Raw genomic sequence first — 22,500 nt, 5'->3', positions numbered from 1 at the left:
TTGGGCGTGTAAATGGTGTCATACATTTTGCGTTCGTTTCTGGATACCGGGAGTCATCGAAAAGGGGCAAAAAGGATGGAGGAACGAAGGGGAAGGGAAATAATGGGGGAAAACGGTCGGCGGCAATTCGTCGTACCGCGTATCGCTTAATTGCGGAAAATGATATTTAGTTTGCATTATTTAAAACACGACCAGGCCCATGTACCGTGCACTTAACAGGCATGGAACTTCCCGTCACGAATGGTGTCATTTTGTTAGTAGTAGTCGGCGGGTAATTCTATTTGCTTGCCGCAATATGTGCGCCATGCTATGCTTTTTCATAAGAATCGTTTTACATGAATTAAAACAAGATTGAATTTGCTGGATGTATTTGTGAGTAACCCAAAGATACTCATTACTAAGATACTCAATTCATAATAGCACGGAATTCTTTCTGTAGCACGCGTTGTATGTGGTTTATATTTAATTAAAAGCGTCATAGAAAATTGCTCGGATGGCTGCGTTAATTAAAACCAGTGTAACCTCGCTAACCTTGTCCACTGCATGAAGGCTATGAAGAAATGAAAAGTAAAACGAAGAAGGATTCCAAGAAAACGCGAACATTACCGCTTGTAGCGTCCATTACGGTGTGCTTCCCTTACTATTGCACCATTTTTCATCCCTTGAGTGGAGTAAAGGCTAGTTTCACGCATGAGTTGTCTTGTAGTTTAATTGCCGTCGGCACTGACTGACATCTTGGACTGACGCTACTTAATGAACTGCTGCATCCATATGCTCCCCATATGCCTCGAGCTGCTAGATCACTGCAATTGTTCATCAAGTTGCAGCAATGTGAACAACAAACTACACCACAAACATGCACAGTGCAATACTTGCGGCAGGGTTTCGTGTTTCACGGTTTCGCTGCTATGCAAATACAGCAGCTAAATTGAGATCGTAATCCAAGCATAATTTTGCTAAAGGGGCGGGACAGGGATACAAAACCGAAGTCGGCCGAAGCGAAACTTTGGCGAGGTTTGATCGCATATGTTAGACAAGATTTTGCGGTTCGCTATCGTACGCTACGCTACGCCCGCTTTCGGCAGCAGATATCTTCCCTGTGTTTGGGGGTTGGACTGGAAGTTTAGCCAAAGTTTGCTTTTGCGTCACCCAAGGCACCGCCGCGGGTGAGGGGGTCATAGGTGAGAATCAACTTCTTCATTCAAAATTAGAGTGTTTGTTTAGTTTAAAGCCAAAATGACAAGGGCTTGGTTTAGGGAAATTTTAAAGTAAGGCCAGTAGGTTTCTGATGACATGTGCTTTAATGGTGTTCGCGACATTCTCCAGTTAACGCTTCATCAGTTTCATCGTTTTTTCTCGCTTTTCCTTTACAGCAACGGAGGTAAAGGTTAGCAAACAGAATTGTGTCATTTGTAAGGTAAGTTTGTACATAAACTTTTTTACTTACTTACTTATCAGGGGCTTTTACAAACGAGCAGGATTTGTTTTAGCCAACACAGATAAACCATAAACTGATCTGATGATTGGCCATTCGGCCACTTTTTATATTTTATGTCCACAGCAGAATTACTATAAGAAAGGGAGGGTTCTCAGGCATCCTTGCGAAAGATGTTTTTTTGCTCTACTTTACAAACAGCAAAGCTTTTTGCTTGCAAGCGGGATAGTCTGCTAAGGGTATATGCTCATAATGGAAGGTTAGTGGTGCCATATTTCAACGGCGCATTGCTCTCTTACCTAAAAACATAAGTTATACTTGAATAAATAAACCTTTTTTGTGTTTAGTTGCCAAATGCTTTTATAAGTCCCTTTTCTGTTTGGCATAACATCTTGTGATAGGAAGGTAAAAAAGGGGGAAATGTTTACGTTGCGAAACTGATATTTGTCTTTTGGCAAAGTTCAAAATGCGTATAGAGTATCATATCAAAAGACAATAATGCTTCAAATGAGATGAGGCGTTTAAAATTAGCTTGTTGTTTCTTTACACCATGAGCTGTTTTGAAGTTTAATGGTCCTATAATGAGTTTACGGTTGCGTGGGATAACATATGATCAAATGCCATAAAAAATATGTGTTGCATCCATCGAGGAGGAGGGAAGATTCATGGCCAAACATAATTCATGGCACTCGACATAGTGAACAATTAATTTAATCCCATACATCCAATGTGGGTTAAATTAAAAAGTATGACGTGCCACTACAAACAACATTAATGAATCTTCACTTAGGGTCTTGAAATGGAGAGTGTTCGATACAAGCAGGTAATTAAGTATTCATCACCCAACCCTTGTAAATGTTAGATGTTCCTTTGCTATCCATCATGTTACCGTTACATCGAGTGTATCACGTCCTCGTAAGATCTATTAATCAATGCTGATTTAAAAATGCAAAACATCCAATGAACAGACATGTTTCTGGTGTCGTCGCCTCCACCTCATAATATCCCTCTAGTACTGCTCGGTTGAGGATTGTGATTATGAGAGCTGCCAAGCTGCGAACCACAGCGGGAATATTTTTCGCCGTCGCGTAGTCCTGTGCATCGCGAGGGATTTAATGAAATATTCACCCTTTCTTCATACCGCGCATACCATTACGTGGATATTCCATACATCTACGAGGTGAAAATTGCTGCCATCTGTATGATGAGCCGCTCGAGCAGCTAGCGAGTACTGCGTTAAATTGGATGAATTAAATATATCCTTTTCACGCTGTCATCGTGGTGGCAGTGACTGGATCAAGAGCTGCAAAGAGATAACTTATTATCGTGCTCTGTGTAGGAGCGATTCATCACGTTCAAGACGTTACTCCTTTTCGTAAAACAAATTGCCTAATATGACTACAGTACGGATTACAGTGCTTGAAAAATACCTTTTACCTTTTGTAGACATTTAACTTCCGGCAGATTATCATCCGAACTCGTCGCGATGTTGCCAAAACGGCTGGCACAAAACGCGTAAAAGGGGTTTCGTAGTTGAGCAAAGCGCTAGAAGCTTGGGCACGCTGCATGCATGCCCGCGAGTAAAACCTTGCAACTAGCGCACTTTCGTTCCGCTTTCGATTTTGCGCCAAGATTTACGCTCCTCCAGAGACCAGCCGTTGAAGGTTTTTAGCTCACCGTAAGAATTCGCTTCACAAACCGCTTCTGACAGCTCTCCTGGGAGTGCTGCTGCAACGCTTGGAGAGAGCTTGCTGGTTCGGACGGAAATTCCGAAAGTGACGCCAGCGCCTAACCGCGTGCCAAGATCCACATCATCCTGCACATGGATGCCAGGGAGGATAGACATGCCTGGTTTGGGGGTTTTTTTTTTTGGCAAGATTTCGAAATAAATTTTAAATCATCCTATTCACGAGGGACGAGAAACAGAGACAGAGAGAGACATCGAAGGAGTGGGTGCCAGAGTCTGCCGTCGACAGCAGCATGGACAGCTTGCTTGCCTGCACCACAGGCTTCCCGGTGGTAATCACACCAGAAGGGGGAAGCCTGGAGCCGGAATCAGGGATCTCTGGTGAAGATGCAAAGCCGAGATCAACAACACGACACACAACAGTGTGTGAGCGTTGGCCAAAACCCGGTTCACCGGAAACTGTGTTCTGCTGAGGAGGCAGCCAGGCTGGCAGGCGATGGAGGCGACGTCTGTGGTCTGTACCGAGCACAGCAAACGCTGCCAACACAGCGTCGGTGTCCCGTTGTGTTCCTGCTCGGTGTTGGCTCGGAAAATAGCTGTAGCGCGTGTTGGATTGGGTTTAACAAGGTTAAAGAGACTGATCCTCTCGGTGTGAGAAGGGGGTGGTGGTGGGTTTTGCATGATGACGTTATGCACGGCCACCATGCATTCGGACCTTAATTTACAGCAACTCCGGTCCCCGTGGGATACTCCGGCATACGTGGTCGTGTTTACCAGTCTCCCATTGCCACGTTCAATTAGATATGGACATCTCTTCATGGGTCGTGATGGGCCTGATCCTCGCTCCTCGAACGGAGGAACATGGTCCTTGGGTCCTCGGGAAACTATCTGTTCATTTTATGACTGCTTTGCGTCGGTACTGGCACTACTCCCAGATGGTTCCCGTACATGTGCTATTAAAATTCCATATCCTTAAGTGATTATTGCATATAAATTTGCCGTACATGTGGCTAGCAAGAGTAGGAGCAGCGTTGGTTCGTTACCGAGCTGCACGTCCTTGCACGAAGGCGTAGCAGAATGTTTTTGTAATGAAATTGTTTCGTCACCTCCATGGCCACTTCCTCGTCCGATGGTACTCGCCGATGCGCTTAGTACTGTGTCCACGCCAGTAACCGGCAGGCTACTGGTTCGTAAGGCTGTGTGCCGAGGCTTTTTTCAATTATTTGTGAGTAAATTTCAATTTTGCATAAAGCAATTTGCCCTAGCTGATCATTCGATGTGAGGGAATGTTTCTTTTGATGCCAACGGGTTTCATTGGATTAAGGGCTTAACAATTATGCGAATTAGAGACGGCGACTTGATGATCGCATGTGTGAAGTCATGATATTCCGTAGTAATTTATCTGAGGAAATTATGGAAAACATGTTTTGTGTGCTGCTGTCACGGTAAGGATCAGCTCAGATAGTATGAAAACAGATTGAATAACCGTTTGGAAAGCTTCTTCATCGTAACTTTCGCATCAAACACCACTAAACATCAATCTCTATCGCCGATAGACTGGCCTGAGGCGTGTTGTTGAAATTTAATCGGATTAATGATAGGCAAATGGCTCTATCCTGAAGATGTTTGTAACCATTTTGTTTACATTTACAATCTGCAGTAGTACAGCTCCGTTACGAGGGGATACATTTTACATATTCCACGCAAATGAAGCAGATTAAAACGATTTTATTTGGTATTTGTTGCCACGAACCATTTACACACGACGGCGCTACTCGTCTCCATCGCTTCCAGCGGGCCGGCAAATTCAACAGCTTTTCGCGGTCCACTGGCACGGGTTTGGCACCCTCCGGCGACGGTAATTTCCATCATCAGGTAATCCTACCAGCAGCCGATGGCCGTTTACATTACGAAGCGCAAAGTGATTTCTACGACAGCCACCCGTGGTTTAAGCCGAATGTAATTAATTCCATGGTTCGCGGTGAGGGCTTCGTTCGCCGGGCCGAGGCCGATGGCCGACAGATTAATCCCGTCAGCCATCAGCGCAACGCGTTTCACTCCTGTCTACCACCATTCCATGGTTCCAATTTGACCGAATTAATAACGCTTCCAACAGTCCACTGTTTGCGGGCAGCCCAGGCCCAGATCCCTTCAGGCGAGAGCGGATACTCGACTAGGAGGTTGACCGCATCGCTGTCCAGTTTTGAGTGACCTTTAAAATGGGTTCAACAAGAGACGGTTGGCTTCACATCATCAGAAGGCTCTCCACTGTACTACTCGGACGCACAAATCCTCTTGCATTCGAAGGACCCAACGTGGCGTGGGATTAGTACCGACCCCACCCCAGGCCAGGTTCGTTCCCGGTCATTTCCTTTTCCAACCAATTTATTGTGCATCGATCTTCGGACAGAGCGTGGACGTTGACAGCGCCGTGGACCGCAGCAAAGATTTCCAATTTCAGTTTTCCATTAGGATGGGACGCTTTTGGGGCGCGTTACGCTTCCGGTCACTCGTTCTACTTGTTTCCAGTTTTCGGAAAGGATTTTTCATGTTTTTTTTTCTTTTCGTAAATGTTCTACGTTTTGCATAGTTGGTTCATCGATGGCTCAATGACAGGCACTGTGGCTACCATATCTATGATTCAATTTCAATCCAGCAAAGTCCAGCGATCCAATCTGTTGTGAGTTGCCTTGTAGCTAGGTAAGGCCGCCGGTCGTTGGTTTTGTGGCATGCTTTGGCACCTCGACATGGATGGTGCAGTTATCCTTCCCGGCCGTCCGAGGCAATACTGTGCTGCATGCAGTGAGCCATTAGAAAACACTCAGGATATTGCCATTTACCGTGTACTCGGTGAGACAAAGGCTTTCATTCAGCCCCGGTATCCAACCCCTTGGCATCTGGCAAGGGAAGGTTCTCGATGACAGAATGTATGGAGCGTGGTTGTTGGTTGAATGGACGGGTTGAGGACACCTTCATTCTACAGTGAGGTCAGTAGAGGTGGTCGCTTCTACATTCGAGGTAGCGTTTCATGTGGTCAAAGGCTATATCGTTGCTGAAAGTGAGTCTTCATTCCACAATGGGTTTGTCATTGTACCAAGGCTTTCAATGTGACTTCTGAGCACATCAACCGAGTCAAGTTAATATTCGTCTTGGTGGCCCCCCTTAGATTGCTGCCTGCTGTGGCCAGCAACGAGCGCCGCTCTTGCATCAGTCGGTGGCCGGGCGGGATTGTTTGTTAGCCCCCAGAAACGGGCTGCAAATAATGGGAAGAATCACCTCAGAAGTAGCAGTAGTAGTGTCCAATAAAACGATGAAGCGCAAGAGCCATCTCTTGCTCCATTATATCGGGCACCGTTTACGAAATGTGGCCCTCTGCTGCTCAATAGGAGATCCACCCGCTGGAAACGGGAATAATTTATTAGCTCACTGTGGCTGCACATTTTGGGACCGTAAGCGTAAACAGCACCGGCAGAAGCGGGCTGCTCTTGTTGGAGCCGCTCCAAAAAGGATGACGACGGTAGACGTTTCATGGTTCGCTTGGCCGTTGCCTTCCGGACGCATTCCCAGCAACGTACACACACCATGGTGCCATCGTGAAAGGAAAGGAATCCTTCCAGTTCTGCCCTAGCGGTGGTTGTGTTTCAACGCAGAGATTCGTACACAAAACGAACAACAATCACACGACATTGGAGGAAGAGAATGGAGCCTGGTCCTGCGAGGTTTTTGGGGGGAGCCTGTCTTTATGGAACATATTTATCGTTTTCGAGCACCTCAGCACCGCGGAACGTGGAATGCTATTCCCGGTGATTGCACATTTCGGTTATTACATTAGGTGGTGCCCGAGGTTACTCTTCGTTTGAGGGCGGACGGGCGCGCACTGCTCGTGGGGTGCTGTAAACTCATTGTCACTTTTATGCTTCACGGATAACGGCGGCATCTACTCTGTATGCTCTCGGCTGTTTGTTCTTCAAGGATTCTCACGCTCAGCTTTACCATACGGGACCCCTCTGCCAAATCTTTGGCATCACTCCTGGCACCTTTTTGTTTGGCAGCTCCCCAAAAAAACAACACTTTTTTTGCGAATGTGTGAGAATTTGTGTGACGTTTTTATTGCCTCTTGTTGGATTCGATCGCGCACGAGCATTGCTTTGCCGGAAGCATTGGAAGGGAGCTGAGCGGCAGCACCTTCGCTAAGTTATCGTTATTGTAGTTTACTGGGAAGGCGGCGGCATGGCATTGCCCTTTCGGGTCATGGCCTGAGGTCCCGGCTCAGGTGTGCCTGATCGTAATCTATGACCGGTGTGCCGGTGGGTTATTGCAAGAGAATTGTGGGTAATCAATACAATAAACAAGCACCTTGTGTTCCGAAGAGTGTTTTGTACGCTGCCCAAAAAACATTTCAATGATATTTAGCGATTGACTGATGTGTAAATTGTGCAAACAGTAAGATGTTTCCACAACTTTGCACAGACCTCCATTTAGGCCAAAAAATGATGTAGCTCCGTTGCCCATGATGGAGGCGCCCTTCGAAATGGAGGCGCCAGGTAACCGGTAATTTTTTTTACGGATTTTTCATAATTTCAGTGGTTTGTAATAGCAATTAATATGGATAAATGACCCAAGAATCTCAAACTCCATTATGTGGTGAATGTTGAAATGTTTTTTTTGTTGTTTTTGTTGACATGTTTTTTCATTCAATTTGTCGAACACTACTGCCATTGCAGTTATACTATCAATCTCCAATTCCAACATGTGCATAGCAAAAAATTACCAAAATTAAATTAAAACTACCTAGAAAAATACCACGGGCCATCGGCCACGAGTTTATGAGAACCCTAATTTAGGCCAAGATCTGAAACGGAATATGCACTTCTTCGGTTGGAGAGGTTCCAAAATCCATCTTTGCGCGGGTAGAATATTCATAATTCATCCCTTTTTGGTGGTTCGGTGCCGAACACCCACCGTGCGGTCTGTCACGCTGTCTGTGCCCGACGCCGAACTATTCCCACGGAGCGTGAATCAACGGGGTGGTAAAAGCGTGAAAACTCAATTTCCTGTCGCCGGTCCGAGACCGCCCGTCGGCCACCGTATTGTTTTCCTCCACGCGCAACGAAGCTTGCCCAACGTGGCCACCGATGCGCATATTCGTGATTGGAAAGAGGCTACGATTTTCGGGGTGGGGGAGGGGAAATCATGAAAAGTGTAACCACAATAACACACCAGTTCGGAGTTTGGCAAATGCTGCCGGGTCCGGAAAAAGGCAGCATTTGGCGGTCTCACTCGCGAGCTTTGGCATCGGTGGCCCGGCTACCACCAAGAGGACCCAACTTTGCGAATGGATTTCTAAAGGATTGCTCGAACCGATTTGTGGTAATTGTCTCCCTTCAGTGAGAAGAGGGTGAGAAAACACTTTTGCCCTTGCCACGTGCGGTTACACATTTTAGCTTTCCAATCGCTGGAAGCACTTTCGGGCGGGAAGTTGGAGTGTTGGTTTGCAAGACGGGAAGGGTGCCCGGAATCCCGGGGTCCGATTTCTCGTTTTTGCTTCCGCAACGATGCGTTTGGTGGGTTTTGAATGTTGATGCCCTTTTCGTAGGGCGGGGTGGTAGAGGAAAAGAAAAAGAGTGTTCAAGGGTTTTTTTTGTTCCTCATACTTGGAGTTGGTCTGCGGAGTTTTTGGAGGAACGAGAATGGACTGAATGGAATGAATAAGACTGTCCCTTTTGTTTGTTTTTTCTGATAGCTTTTTCAAATCCAGTTAATAAAAGCCTGGGGAAAGGTTTGGCGAAGCCTCATTCCTTTGTGCCGGATGATAATGTGTTTATCCACACATCAAGATGTTGTTTGTGGCTTTGTTTTCAGTATCGTTTCATTAAGTGGACAACGGCCGGGTGCAGCGTTTGGATCCTTCATTGTTTTCGCAATCAACGAAATGTTAGTTGAGCTCCGTTTTGAGGCTGAACATGAAACAATGTTCCCGTTCTCGTGTACACTGGTAAAATGCAGACCTCGTCAGGTTTTCTGCTCTTCTTCTGAATGTTTTATTTTGTTTAGAAAATTCCATGAAAGAGCTCCAGTCTATTTTTTTGCCAAAAACGTTTACAGAGCAAGCGAGACTCTAACGCTTGGTTCGCTGAGAGAAGATAGTTTCGGCATAACCCGTTACGCTCGTTAACCTTCCTCCCTTGTTGTTCGCTGAGCATGCACATTTCGTTGGCAAGCAGTGTACATTATCTTTTCCTCCCAATGCGGCGCCACGCCACACGATGCGAACGAACTACAATGTAACCGTAGTTCACTGTCCGACCCAGGGTTTGAATAGTGTTTGAATTAAGTAAATTGAAAAGTGCACCAACGCTCTCCCTACCAGCGACCAGCGTTGTGGTGGTTGAGTAAAAAAACACCAGCAGAACGTAATTTAGAATTTTCTACTTGCACTGCAATCGAGATGCATTTTAAGCAAGTCTCTCTTAGAGTCCACTTGACCATGAACATTGCTGGCTATCAGCGTGTTCTCTGGGGGATCGTGGTTTCTAGTTTTGGTGTGTCCATTATGTTTTGTGGGTGCGCTTGCGCTTATATTAGCTGGTGCTGTAGCCTGGTACGATTCCCTTTGCCATCGCTTTCAGTAGTGCTGCTCTGGTTTTCAGTGAAAATCAGCGCGCAGTGAAGCAGCTCCAAGCTAGTTCTACCTACAATTAGTAGTGACCGCGACTAGTTGGTACTTTCAGCTGTGAAAGTTTGGCAGAATTTGTTCCATTTTGTTCTGTTGTACCTTGATGTCGATATTTTGTGTAATCCCGTTTGTAGGGGGTTGTTTTGTTGTTGTGCAAATGAACACTCATTCACGACTGGGCTTGAGTAAAACACGTTGCAGATAAAACTTACTTTACGATCGCATCAATTAGCCTAACGGCGAGAGGAGAAAGGTCCATTGAAACAGCGTGTTTTCAGCATGAAAATGGGTTGAAAAACGGGGGTAAAGAAGAAACCGGATAACCGGATATACATAAACGGAAACGCATATTTACTCACTGCATCCTGCTATCGCTAGTGTGATCTTGCTTTCTAATACTTTCTGCCGGTGCTACAGTGGTGCTACGAGAACGATATTAAATCATTAAATACAAACAGGGACACATACGCACACATAACAGTATTTGCATAATCCATTAGCAAAACATCATCGACGAGCAGTCGATGCTCCGGGCAAGTATTTGCGCTGCTAGTAATCACCGGTATGCCACTGCGGTAGCATTTCGTAGGGATTATGCTCTCATTGGATGAGGAATGCAATTGTGCATGCACCGGTTGCAATCTGACCCGCTGGCGGTGGGCTAATGGTGCTTGCAATAAGCCACAATTGATGAGAAGCGTTGGACTGGCATATTTAATCAATTGCTTCGATTAAAGCTTATCGGAGATGAACGAGGCGGTCGAAGTGTATCGATCCGAAAAGGCTGGCCTCTGACAGGCCTCTGACAGACATGGCTGGCTGGTTAGCTGGCTAGCTAGCTGGCTAGGTTGCCCGTTGAATGACGGCCTGATGTTCCATCTGACTGCCTGATTTACGAGCCTGGTGCATACATACAGAGCACGTGCGCGTGTGTTCGTTTGTGTGAGTATACTCTTGACAACTGGGGTTGATGATTGAAACCAATGGGAGCCGTCGGCTGCTATCGATCACATGACAGATCGATTCAGTCTCTCTCTCTCTCTCTCTGCTCAGCGTACCACCGATGAACATATTTATTATGTTGCGGTTCAAAGCTGCTGGCGTTTGCAACTCTATTCAGTGAGAAACCGGGGGACAAACAGCGATGGCAAGCGGCCAGACCAATATGTCGCACTGGCAACGAAGCAACGTGACACATGTCCTACACCGGATCCGGCTCCGCTTGTCGGTAGCATAAATCATTCCGTGTACCGACAGCGAGAAACTCTCTTCTTCTCTCTACCCGCTGTCACACAGGCCCTGAACTGGTCCCTTCGAACGAAAGGCGATTGTAGTCTCGCCTTAAAAACGGATTAAAGCCTTTCGCTTCGTACAGTCGTGCGGTAATGGCAGCAACATTACGACAAACCAGGCCACCACCACCCTAATGGTGGGCGGCAGTCGATAAATTTCTCCATCGGCTCCATCATTACGCCGCCTGGCAGTGCTTCTAGGGTGGCTTCTAGCGCTGGAGCTTCTAATCCGCTGGATCCCGCCGGTGATGCCGGTGCTAATGCCGAAAATTAGCCCCGGCTAAACTAGCTCGATGATGAAAATTTAATAAGCCTACATTGTTTGCGATTATCGAATCGTAGGACGAAACAGGGGGGGGGGGTCTAGGTCGACGCAGAAGGCGGTGGAAGGCGGTTATCTTTCTGCTTGGTGCCGACGAGGTTGATACTAAGCTACATCCAAAAGGCACCGAGAGCCGCGTGGCGTGTGGGTGCGTAGTTCGTGATTCGCTTCACTTCGCCAGAAGAATCTTCTTTCGAGGATCCTGTCTGTTGGGATCTCTTGGGATCTGTTGTGTCGGGCGCCATGCTTGACGACGATGTTCGGTACAGCAACAAGGTTAACGCCTTTAATTAAGTTTCGACGCGTTTCGGTGCCCGAGGGTGCCGAAGAATTGGGATTATCACCTCTTTGGTCGGATCGAGTAAATGGGAGTCAAAGAAACAGAGAGAGAGGCGGTATAGAGGAAGGAAGAGAGCCACTGAGTGTCGTTATTCTTAATTTTACGTTAATTTGTGATCTACGGATAGAAAGATAGCTCGTTCTCTCTGTGCGAATGGATTGGGATTCGCGTTCACAAATCAAAATGGATTGCTGTTTGCATGTGGCCAAGGTGAACCATTTCGATTCCTTCCCCGATGCACTCGATGGCGAGCAATGAGCTCGTTATTTTTTATTCGTCCTTATTTTCCGCATGAAAAAATGGCACCATCCAGCGTTTGAGTTTTTTGCTTCACCGCTCATTCCACTCTTGCCGCTCTGGTGGCAGTCAAAAGTCGAAATTACATTTTGCCAATTGGCGCTGAGCGCACCGATTGTCCGCTGGCCGCTGGGTGCCACAATGCGTGGCAAATGAAATTAATAATTGTTTTTTCGACTCACCCTCGACCCCTTGCCCCATCCACTCAAGTCGCAAACCAAACAGAACAACTTCGATCAAGAGCCGTTTGCACACAGGCACAGGGGTCAGCAAGGTTGGCCCCTGGGACGCTATATCGCCTCGTGAGCCACGGAAGCGTTGACCCTTTTTCGCCTCCCCCGGGTGGGTTGGAAAATGATTCGCGGATCACTGGACTGGCCACCCTCCCCCGTAGCGGCCCGAGTGAAATTGTCCGCATCGAGCTGTGTAATGGGAAAAAATGGAGTCTTTTTTGTTGTTTTTTTTTTTGGGTTTGTGTTCACACCCCACTCACCACCCCCTCGTTTGTCACCGGTAGCGTTTCGCGGAACGCCATTTTGTGTGGTTTCTTCTTTGTTTTTTTTGCTCGATTGTTTTCGCTGAACTGCCCCGTGGTGCAGTTAGTGGGAGAAAAGGGAACTGTGTTTTTTGTTATAAAATTCAATAGCCGCACTCGATTCGTGTCGTCGGCGATCGCACTCTGCTGGCGCGCAACCCGTTCCAGTAGGCTGCTTAATGCTAATGCCCTCTTCGCCGATGGTTGGTTTACGTTGAATTATGGGGCCGTGGGTCCACGGGGGGCTGTCAGTTGGTAACGGGTCGCTGGCGATAATGCACTATGAAGGACATTTTCAATCGAATGGATTCCGTAATTTTACGCAGTTTTTTCAGCACCATTTTTTGGGGTTTTTGCTTGTTATTTGATTCCGTTTTACCATGCTAGTATCCAGTGGTGCCAAAAAGGAAGACAAAGGAACCACAAACAGCGTTGAGTCAGCCGGCAAGGAACTCATTAAACTGCTCGGAGCTAAAAGTTCCGTAATGGCCCGGAATCCTTGAGTAGCGCAGCCATTAAGCACTCGAGCAACTCTCGAGACTCGAATCCACTCTTCAGCGAATCGGTTAACCAGAACCATCGCCAGGAGCGCGTTCCTGAGCGTTCGGTTGGTCTCATTAGTGCCCAGCGGGGGAGTTGGTGCAGCTGCAGCCTCCTTTCCGTTCATCCACCACCGTTTCGCTTACCTATTTTCATACTGATAGCGTATGAGAAAGTTCACGAGATCGATTGCAACCGAGCGGCAGTGGTCGTGACAGAAGACTGGGCCCTGGTTGCGCCGCTTCAACGCCGGTGCGTACATCCGTTCCAGCCGCTGCTCCACCGTATGTAGCGTACAGTCGCGTCGTTTAAACATCATCGAATGCGCCGTCTTCACACACGATCGAAACACACTCACTTAAACTCGCACCCCACGCAGTATCTGGGCTCCAAGTGCCGGTTAAGTGTCATCAGAATGCGCACACACAGTTGAGCACCTTGGCAATCCGCGGGATCCGCGGGAACGTTGTGACACATCAGAAGGATGACCGCTTACTGAGTGGAAATCACGAAGCAACATTAAGGCGCGCGGCCTCTTATAGGTTGGCAGGACACTTGGGTGCGCTTCTCGAAAGTGGTTCTCGTTGGTTCTGGCCGTCGCTGGTACCAACCCATACCATAGGTCCTTTCGATAATTGTCACCGTTCGTGGTACTCGATGGTTCTCGGTGCTTCTATGTGTGTGCGCGTGAAAGGGAAGCAGCACAGGGGCTGGCCCTCAATCGATCTTCAATAGCAAACGATGAAGTGCGTGGTCCAGGAGTCGAGGGTTCCAATATCGATTAACAAAAGGTATCATTAAGGTGGAGAAGGAAAGGTGTAGCGCGTGCCCACCAATTGCACTACCTACCACAGTCAGCGTGAGAGTAGTAGTAGTAGTGGTTGTCCTATCACCAATGCATTCAATGAAAGGAAGAGCAATGGCGAACCAAGCACACCTGTAGCGAATGACAGAAAGAGAGTGACAGAGGGAGCGAGTAAGAAAGGAAGACAACGTTGTCTCTGTTCAGCCGGCTGGCGGCTCCTCTAATTGATTCGCAATTAAATTGGAACTCCCGCGGACTCCCCGGATGGTCCGGACCTGCCTGCCTGCCTGCCAAGTGATTAAGGACAATTACAATTCCACTGATCCCGGGAATGAAAATAAAACCACCACACTGACAGTACATCCCTCCTCTGTCCCCCCCCCTTTTCCACGCCAAACATGGTACGTGATCCGGCGATATCAAGGAATTAATCAACATTGCAAGACGGTTGAACACTATTTCGGTTCGTGCGGAAGGAAGGAAGGAGTTTTCCTGAGCGGTTTTTTTTTTGCACCACCGTACCACCGGAGCGCAATTAGGATTGGGTTCCGAGGGTCTGTGGCCGCGACACGATACGACAACGAGTGGAGAGAGGGCACTCGTCCGCTCGTGGTTGTGGCTCGTGCGAAGAGACAAACAAATAGACAAATATTTGGATTTCCTTCCGTGCCTTCCGTGCTTTCCGACGAGGAGCCTTGGTACTAGAGCCCCCAATACCAATACGTTGATTGAAACGGATAAGGATGAGCAGAGAAGCAGAGAAGCAGGAAAAAAGAAAGTAAAACAAACAGCAAGGAGCCACCAGCAGCAGCACAGGTCGGTTCGTCGGTGGACGAGAGTGTAGCAAAGTTGCCTTAATTAAGAAAGTATTTCGGACAAAACAAACGATCGATCTTTTATCGTGGTGCGATGGGGTGGGTCTGTGCGGTGTCCAGACTGTTCGACCCGTTTCCCTGGACCCCTGGCGAGTTGGCTCTGAAACCGTCGATTAATTTGTGACAACTCGGTCCAACGTCCAACGTAAGTGGAAAGTTCGACGCATAAATAATGATAAACTAGTTTCAAGGAGCTTATCATCAATTTGGCGATGGAAAAGCTCCACCATTTCATCGTCCTTGTCGTTCTCGTCGTTCTCGTGAGCCGTGTGGCATTGAGTTCGCTTTTTTTCGATTTAAATTGGTGTGCAAATAGGTTAAATCTGTAAACTATTTTGAATTTCAAAGTGGCATCTACGACTCGGTAGGGGGGCACTTCCCCCACCAAAAGCACCTCGTAATGAAATGCATTAATGTGTCCTCGCTACACCGGGTACTGGTAGAACCGGAATTGCGGTGGCCTGCACCCAAGGAATATGCAATATGCGCGGGAACTTACTTACATCAATCTTATGCTTTTTTATGCTTTCTGTTCTTTCTTTTTCATTCTTTTTCTTTTTTTTTCTTTTCACAAATCCCTGCGCATTGGTGTCATGGGAGAAAATAGTACGACAGAAAAATTATGTAAGTGCAAGGGATTTATGCTCCGTTTCCGGTTGGTTTGGTTTGTATGCCGCAACCGTTCTCGTTGGTTTCATTTTTTTCTCCGTTTGGCGGAAAAGTCCCCGGAAAGAAGTCAAACGGAATGTGTAATTCAAACACACGCTAGTGGTGCTCGGTCGCATTCGCTGCAGCGCTACAGTGCAGAAGCTAACGGCAACGGAACTGCTACACGAATCGTCGGTTCCGACTAGAGGAAGGCTAAGGCCCGTTGGGGGCGTATACAGTGTCGCAGAAAATCCGAAACGAATCACCGAATGCCGGTAGCACATCGTACGGGGGATACAAAGTATGAGGCCAACATGAGCGTCAGCGCAGTATGCAGCCGGGAATGCAGCATAGCAAGGCTGCGCCACTAGCAGACGAGAATTTACGTGACTGGGAAATCGGTGGAAAAATGGTGACGACATATGACGACGACGACGACGACGACGACTGCAACGATGACGATGATGATGATGCTGCGTCTTACCGATAGGAAATGGTAATCCGGTTTGGCGTCGAATATGGAACCATTGAAATGGGTGACTCCGGTATGCATCGTGAGCTTGGAGCTCGATGAAACGTGAGCGTTCGATGGAAAGGGATTTAGAGAGGCAAATCTTGTCAACCGAGGGACTGAAGCATTGCAGCAATTGATTGGGAATGTGCGGTCCGGTGGAGTCGCCACTGTGCGGCATTTTCCAACTGCCGGTTACGAAGCGAAAGGCGATTTCGACTCCGTTTGTTCCGTCCAGCGAGGACGTATTAGTGGCGAAGCGAGGGAAGCGTACAAAAAAATGATTTTTACCGATTCTTCTGGGTTTGCATGTTGCAACATGATTTGGGCGGCGGGCGAATAGAAAATTTATCAATTTGTGTCCCATAACTATCATCCGATTTTTACTGATTCTCCCTCCTTGGAGACGATGCACGATGTCAGATCGATCTGACGCAATCGTTGGATGAGATCCACTTTGGAAAATTTAATAACGCAAAGCGCTATCGTTACTAGCTGGTAGTTGGCTGGTAAGCGGCCACTTTGGTTGAGATGATTTATTTATTCTTGATAAAGGTAATTGAATATCAATTTAATGCTGTGCAGATCATGGATTGATTCACCACTCGGTCGGAGAGGGTAATCCAATAGAATGATTCATGTTGATAGCATATTGCATAGTAATTGTACTTTATCCCGTGTGATATATACTTCTTGAAATCTGAAATAACTCTAGGTGTCGGTTTTTATAGGCAGCACTCTGCAGTTCGTGCCTCTAACAAGAAAATTTTAAAATAGTCAACTATGACTTATAAAATATTTTATAGTCACTGATTTTACAAAAAAACCCTTTTTATGAATACAGTGACCACTCATGCTGGCTTCGAAAAGAAAGCCCCATTAGGATGGTAGTTACTCCCATCATTCATCTGACAGGGCAGAGTCAGAGTCAATTCATCAAAATTGCACGTAATTTTAAGACCAAATCCGTCTCGCTTTCTTCAGAATTTGTGTGGGGAAGAGGGTTTAACCGATTATCGTTCTGGGCAACAGCAGACAGCAGGCTTAACGACGAAGTCGGTGCAATTTGCCCCATTTTTGTTCACCGCTTTCCCTCACAAAACCCGGGATTTGTAACGGGTAAAATTGCATGATTACCTTTGAGATGGCGCCGTCTTCCTTCGTTTTGTTGCTTCGAAACTTTCGCTCTCCCTCGGAGCAAAGTAAAGCGTCGGAGCTTAGCTTTTTATAGATTAAGTCACGCTCACAGTTTGCTGATCAAGCAAGAGCAATGAGATAGAGAAGGACGAGTCGTTTCGGAAAACATAACGAAAAGATTAAAACCCCTCGTCCACGGTTCCATTCCGGCACCGTGTATACGTATGAGTGCGAGGGTTTATGGCTGCCACGTTGGGGATGTTTCCGTTTTACCGTCTGTTCGGTGATTAAGCGATCAGACAGCACTTTGTTGAAAATTGTTGGAACGTTCCTGTTGTCGCTTCGCATTCCCATTGTATCCAGGGGCCGCAGTGCGAGGACGATTGTGAGGCCTTTCATACCATGTCACAATCTCGTCCAGCGTAACAAGCGGCAGTTGATCCCGATGTCGATGAAGATGTGTGGCGTTATCTGTCTATGCATTTGGATTTCTTTCCCCCCCTCCAGGGGTGTTATCGGCAATTTGTTTCCATCATCAGCCACCAGGCAACGGTCAGGACTAATGAAAATGAATGCTATCTCGGTCGTGGTCACGCAGATCATATTTTCATAATCCACTGCTTGGTTTTTTATTTGCAAGTGATGGAAGATGGGTGCACAATCATCAGGACACACCAACGCTCGTTATTCCGATCAAGGAGCAACGCGTGCATGGAAATGCTGTCCCAAATAACGACGGAAAGCATTTCCATTCGACCATCTGCTTCACTGGCCATTTCAATTACCATGATTTGATGGCGTTGCCCATGGTTGCGTTTGAATTAGTCAACAAAATTGCCGGCCACGTCTGCCTAGTTCGTTAACTAATTACTTCGCTGGAAATGGTCACTGCGCGGGTGTGCTAGTGGCTCGACTTCTTGGAATGGTGCGCTAAGATTATCTGGCATTAAGAAATGGCCGGCAAATGCCAACGGCAGTGCTGGCCGATCAGTGGGTTTTCCTTCCATTTGCATGTTGCGCATTCCCCATTGGTTAAATTTAGAAAATTGACGCCGGTCTTCATCTTCCCTGATCCACACTCCTTGGTGGCATCATTTGAAAGCTAATCAACGTCCGTTCGATTATGGCCAAGCGTTGTCACAGCTTTACATACAACCACAACGCGCACAACCATGACAAATCAAATGTTGTTGATCGATTCCTATCAACCATCGGATTTATAAATCTTAATGGCAATTCTTTCTGTTCCAATTGTTCATAACAATCATTGCTCACAAAAGCTCGATTCGTTGTGAATGCCCATCTGCTTCATTCTGTTGCACAACGCCGCTGGTGAGTGGATTTAATGCTTCAACCGATCATAAATTCATTCACGAGCCCACTCGAGAGGCGTGCGAGTAAAGAGGATTGCGAATAGCGTGCAGTCTCGCGTGATGCGAAACGAGAACAAATTGAACGTTCTCAACGCTCTGAGATTACACTTTTTATCCGCATCCGCAATGGGTGGCCATGCCTGCCTGGCGGTGCATATGAAAACATAAAATTTAATGCAATAGACACTGTATCACATGCAGGCCTTTTTTTGGTGGTCAAGCACCGCCTCCTCTCTCACCTCGCGGAAGGCGAAAGCATAAAGGGAGATGGCAGCAGCCACTACGGCAAAAGCATATGCTCTTGCAGTTGCGCTGGAAACTGCTCTTGAATTGCCAGTCGGCCATTAGGTGGCTCTAGTATCGGTTCGATATTTTTCGGAAAGCCATTGTTGTGGTGAACACGCGCACACAGCGTTGAAGTCCCATTGAGCATCGGCTCAGCGGTGCATATGGTCCACTACTACTGCTGGTCGATGGTGGACCGATTGATAAGATCTTGGAATAAAATTATATGGAATTTGCAATTGAAGTTTTGTTTTAAAAATGAACATTGACCTTCCTGAAATTTGACAATGCTTGAAGAGAACATGACAGTAAAATTAGTATCGGCACCAGAGAAGGAAGGCAAAATGTAACTTTGCCACTTTAAGATTAAAATAGTACTCACAGAAATCAGATCGATCTCGAAGTATCGCTCGAATGACGTAATTAATCAATCAACACTAAAAACAACGAGAGGATACGAATCCCGAACCATGTGTTCATTTGATCGAGCCTTTTCATTCCAACGCCATACTACTAACGGGTCTGGTGTTGCCCATTTTTAAACGGCCATTTTGCATCCACTGTGTATGGTGGGCTCCCTACAAAAATGCCATACCGCGGGTGCTTTTGTTATTGTTTCTTGACGTTTGTGCGCGCCGATGCACGGTTGCATCACGGTCCGGTTGACCGGAAAGCCATGGACAACACACAAAGGTACGTACAGATCACATCAACGGCTCCCAGCAGCGAGACGAGCCAACAAGACCAATAGTAGACCATAAATTATGGTCACCTCGCGTGGTGCAGTGCAGCCCACGCCACGCTACCGGTTCGGTGCAAATATTTGCTCGAAAAGTCACCAGCGCGCCTATATCAGCGAGCAGCGGGGCAACATCGAATGCTAGCGGTTGCGAGTACTACGTGGCTTCACGTACTGCGTCCGGTGTGTGCATTGGCCATGAGGTATGGTGTTCGCTAGCTCCTGGCGGTTCCTACCATTAGGTGATGGTCTAGCTCTAGTGCAAACATCCTGCAAGGCCAACAATGAGTACATCCAAGCGGCGTTGTTGTGTCCATTGTATTGGTGGTGATTTGAGCATAAATTGAAGGTTTTTTTTCTCTTTCGTTTCTTTCGGGGAACACCGATAAGCTACCGTGACACAGCGTGCGGCTATTGCAGTCTACGTGGTTTAGTGTTTAAAACATCAACAGTGAGATCTAGCTTAGCTGACAGGAATGTCAATGTCCTGAAAGAGGAGAAGTGAATATGTAAAATAGAACGTTTAGCGAAGTGTGTTACTCAGCACACCAGCTCGGACACTCGGATGCTCTCGGTAGTCGAGTTGGATGGAGTTGGAGTTGGCGCTCGATTTTTGCTGGCATTGTAGCGCCACCAACCATCTAGCAGAACGCGTTGGGTAGAGGTCACGATATTGAAAGCAAGCAATACCAGCAAAACATACACACGGAGGGCCATTGCTATTTTCACAGACCTTGCTGAAGGTTGCCTACTGGTAACACCACGATACGCCGCCGCCATGCTCACCGGTGCGCTTAGTCCACGCGCGTAACCGATTGGATGATATTTGGCGCATTGCACTGGCCTGAACTCAACCGAAAGAGCAACCCGTTTGGTAGAGGGAGAAACAACGAAAAACAATGATGAAACGAAGTGGAAGAAAGAGGGGAGGTGGTTGCTTAGCGATTATTATTCATTTTTTTCGGACGTTCCTACGGTTGCGATAAGAGTCAAATTCTTGTTTCAAACCAGAGAGGAAGAGAGATAATGTGAGTTACGCAAAAAAAATTCGATTTTGTTGAAAATGTTGAACTCCACGGGTGCGTGCCACGCGGCAGTACCCAAGAATCCTCCTTTCAACAAGCGATTTTCAGTGGATCGAGACACAACCCAACAGGGCCCCCCAGGTTGCCTGGTGCACTCGCAGTGTGGCACAAAATAAAACCAATCACACTTCATTAAGAAGTTAAATTTAATTCCCTGCTATCCGCTCGTCTTACGAGCCCGCGGCTCACATCGAGGAAGGCGTCGGTTGATTGTTTCTCCGATTAAATCGAGCAAAGTTGTCGTGACACCGGTGTCGTGCACCCGAGGGCGCCGCCGATGCTGCTGCCTTTAGCTTGGGCTCGGGAATTGCGAAATTGATTAGGAAGCGGTTTGGCATCGGTTGGATTCTCTCCCGCGATAGAGATTTATACTCGGGGCGTCGAACTCATCGGAAGGATCGGAGCCTCCGGGGCCGTAATGAAGTCGACATCCCAGGGAACCAAACGTGGGCTGTACGGAAGGGTGTTTTTTTTGGGGGGGGGGGGCTGTTTTATCGAATTCGCTAAGCCCCCTAAGTTCCGGGTCTACCCCATTTCCGGGGCGCTGTTTGGGAATGTTATTTAAGGCCTTTACCATTGTTGTCGTGCCTTTGGAGGAAGTTTGCCTTCGAGCGATTTTCCTGTGTTGTGTCCCTTGTATTTCTTGTGTTTTACAAACCGACTGTGGAGAAGTGGTGTTCTGGGGTTGATTAAATAAATTATAAAGTTTCGTCGAGGGTGAAAATGGAACACGAAGTCAAATGTCTGGAAATAGTCTCTGTGGGTTGCATGCGGGCTACTGCGTTGGAAGAGCGTGTTAATCAAATGGTAACTATAAGCTGTCTGTCTGGGTGGAATTCTAATTATAAAACTACTTCATCGATCAATAGGAGTGGTGATTTGTCCAACTCTATTAACTCTTGCTAAGCATGGTGGTTATGTTTACGGCACTTTGGAATGGAAATGATTTTCAAGATGATGAATAATACGAGCTTTCTATCGCAATGAATGCTCAATGATTTGTTGTTTCCATGAAATTTTAAAATCTGTACATGACTGTTGTTTGTAACAGGTAGCACGTTACAATAATTAATTTTAATTACATTCGAAGCAACTGCGTTGCGCTGTAAACTTTTCAGCTCACAAAACCCTCCATTGCGGACCTGCTGGAAAGCTTCTATGGGTGTAAAATGCGCTGATAAATCAGACAGAGTTTTCTGTTCCGAGAAAAGGTCAAAACAAGGTTTCAACCTTCCCGCTCCTTTCAGCAAAAACAAGCTAAACCCGTGTGGTTGGCCGGGTGCCGCAAAACTTTAAAACCTCATTTTCTTTATCCACGCTCATCGTGCATAAAGGGGCCACCCAGAGATGCTACACAGCGACCACAGCGAGACAGAGAGCACCTTGGCAGGGTCGTCTCTTAGCCTAGCCGATGTTGTCACCGAAAGAAGGCACCACGGGGGCCAAAAGTTATGAAATCTCTCAGCGAGGTTAAAAACCGCCATCAAAGATCCCTTGATCGCGTGGCCGGTGGCTTGGGAATGGTCCGTCCATTTGGCCACTTTCACTCAGCGAGCGGAGAGGGAGCAGAAGTCTAACAAACGAACAAAGTAGCTCTTTGCATTCGTCCCCGTGGTGAACCTTTTGAGGATCATAATTCCAGATTAATTAAAAGTTTTACAATTGTTACGCGCAGCGAGCGAAAGATTAGATGAGGCAGTAGAGGGTGAAAGTTCGAAGTAAGATTAGGTAGAAAGATAATAAAAAAGGTGTCAAGCGCAAATAGAATGTAATAGAGCACGTTGTTGGTCGGAAGGGAAGAAAAGCCCGTTTGGTCGTCATCGTTGCGAACAGTGCTTGGTCGGTTGTATTGCTGAGATACTAAGCAAAGCCTGGCATCTCTGTGAAAATTGAAACGAGCGAGGAATTCTAATCTCGC

General features: G+C 46.9%; 1 protein-coding gene across 3 annotated transcripts in view; it reads right to left on the bottom strand.

Moving 5' to 3' along the window:
• Positions 1-22,500, bottom strand: part of LOC126570375 (dual specificity calcium/calmodulin-dependent 3',5'-cyclic nucleotide phosphodiesterase 1-like) — a 73,018-nt gene that overhangs the window by 16,071 nt on the left and 34,447 nt on the right. The window lies entirely within an intron of this gene.

This window comes from Anopheles aquasalis, chromosome 2 (genome assembly GCF_943734665.1).
Source record: "Anopheles aquasalis chromosome 2, idAnoAquaMG_Q_19, whole genome shotgun sequence".
NCBI lineage: Eukaryota > Metazoa > Arthropoda > Insecta > Diptera > Culicidae > Anopheles > Anopheles aquasalis.
This window is presented reverse-complemented; position numbering and strand designations above follow the sequence as displayed.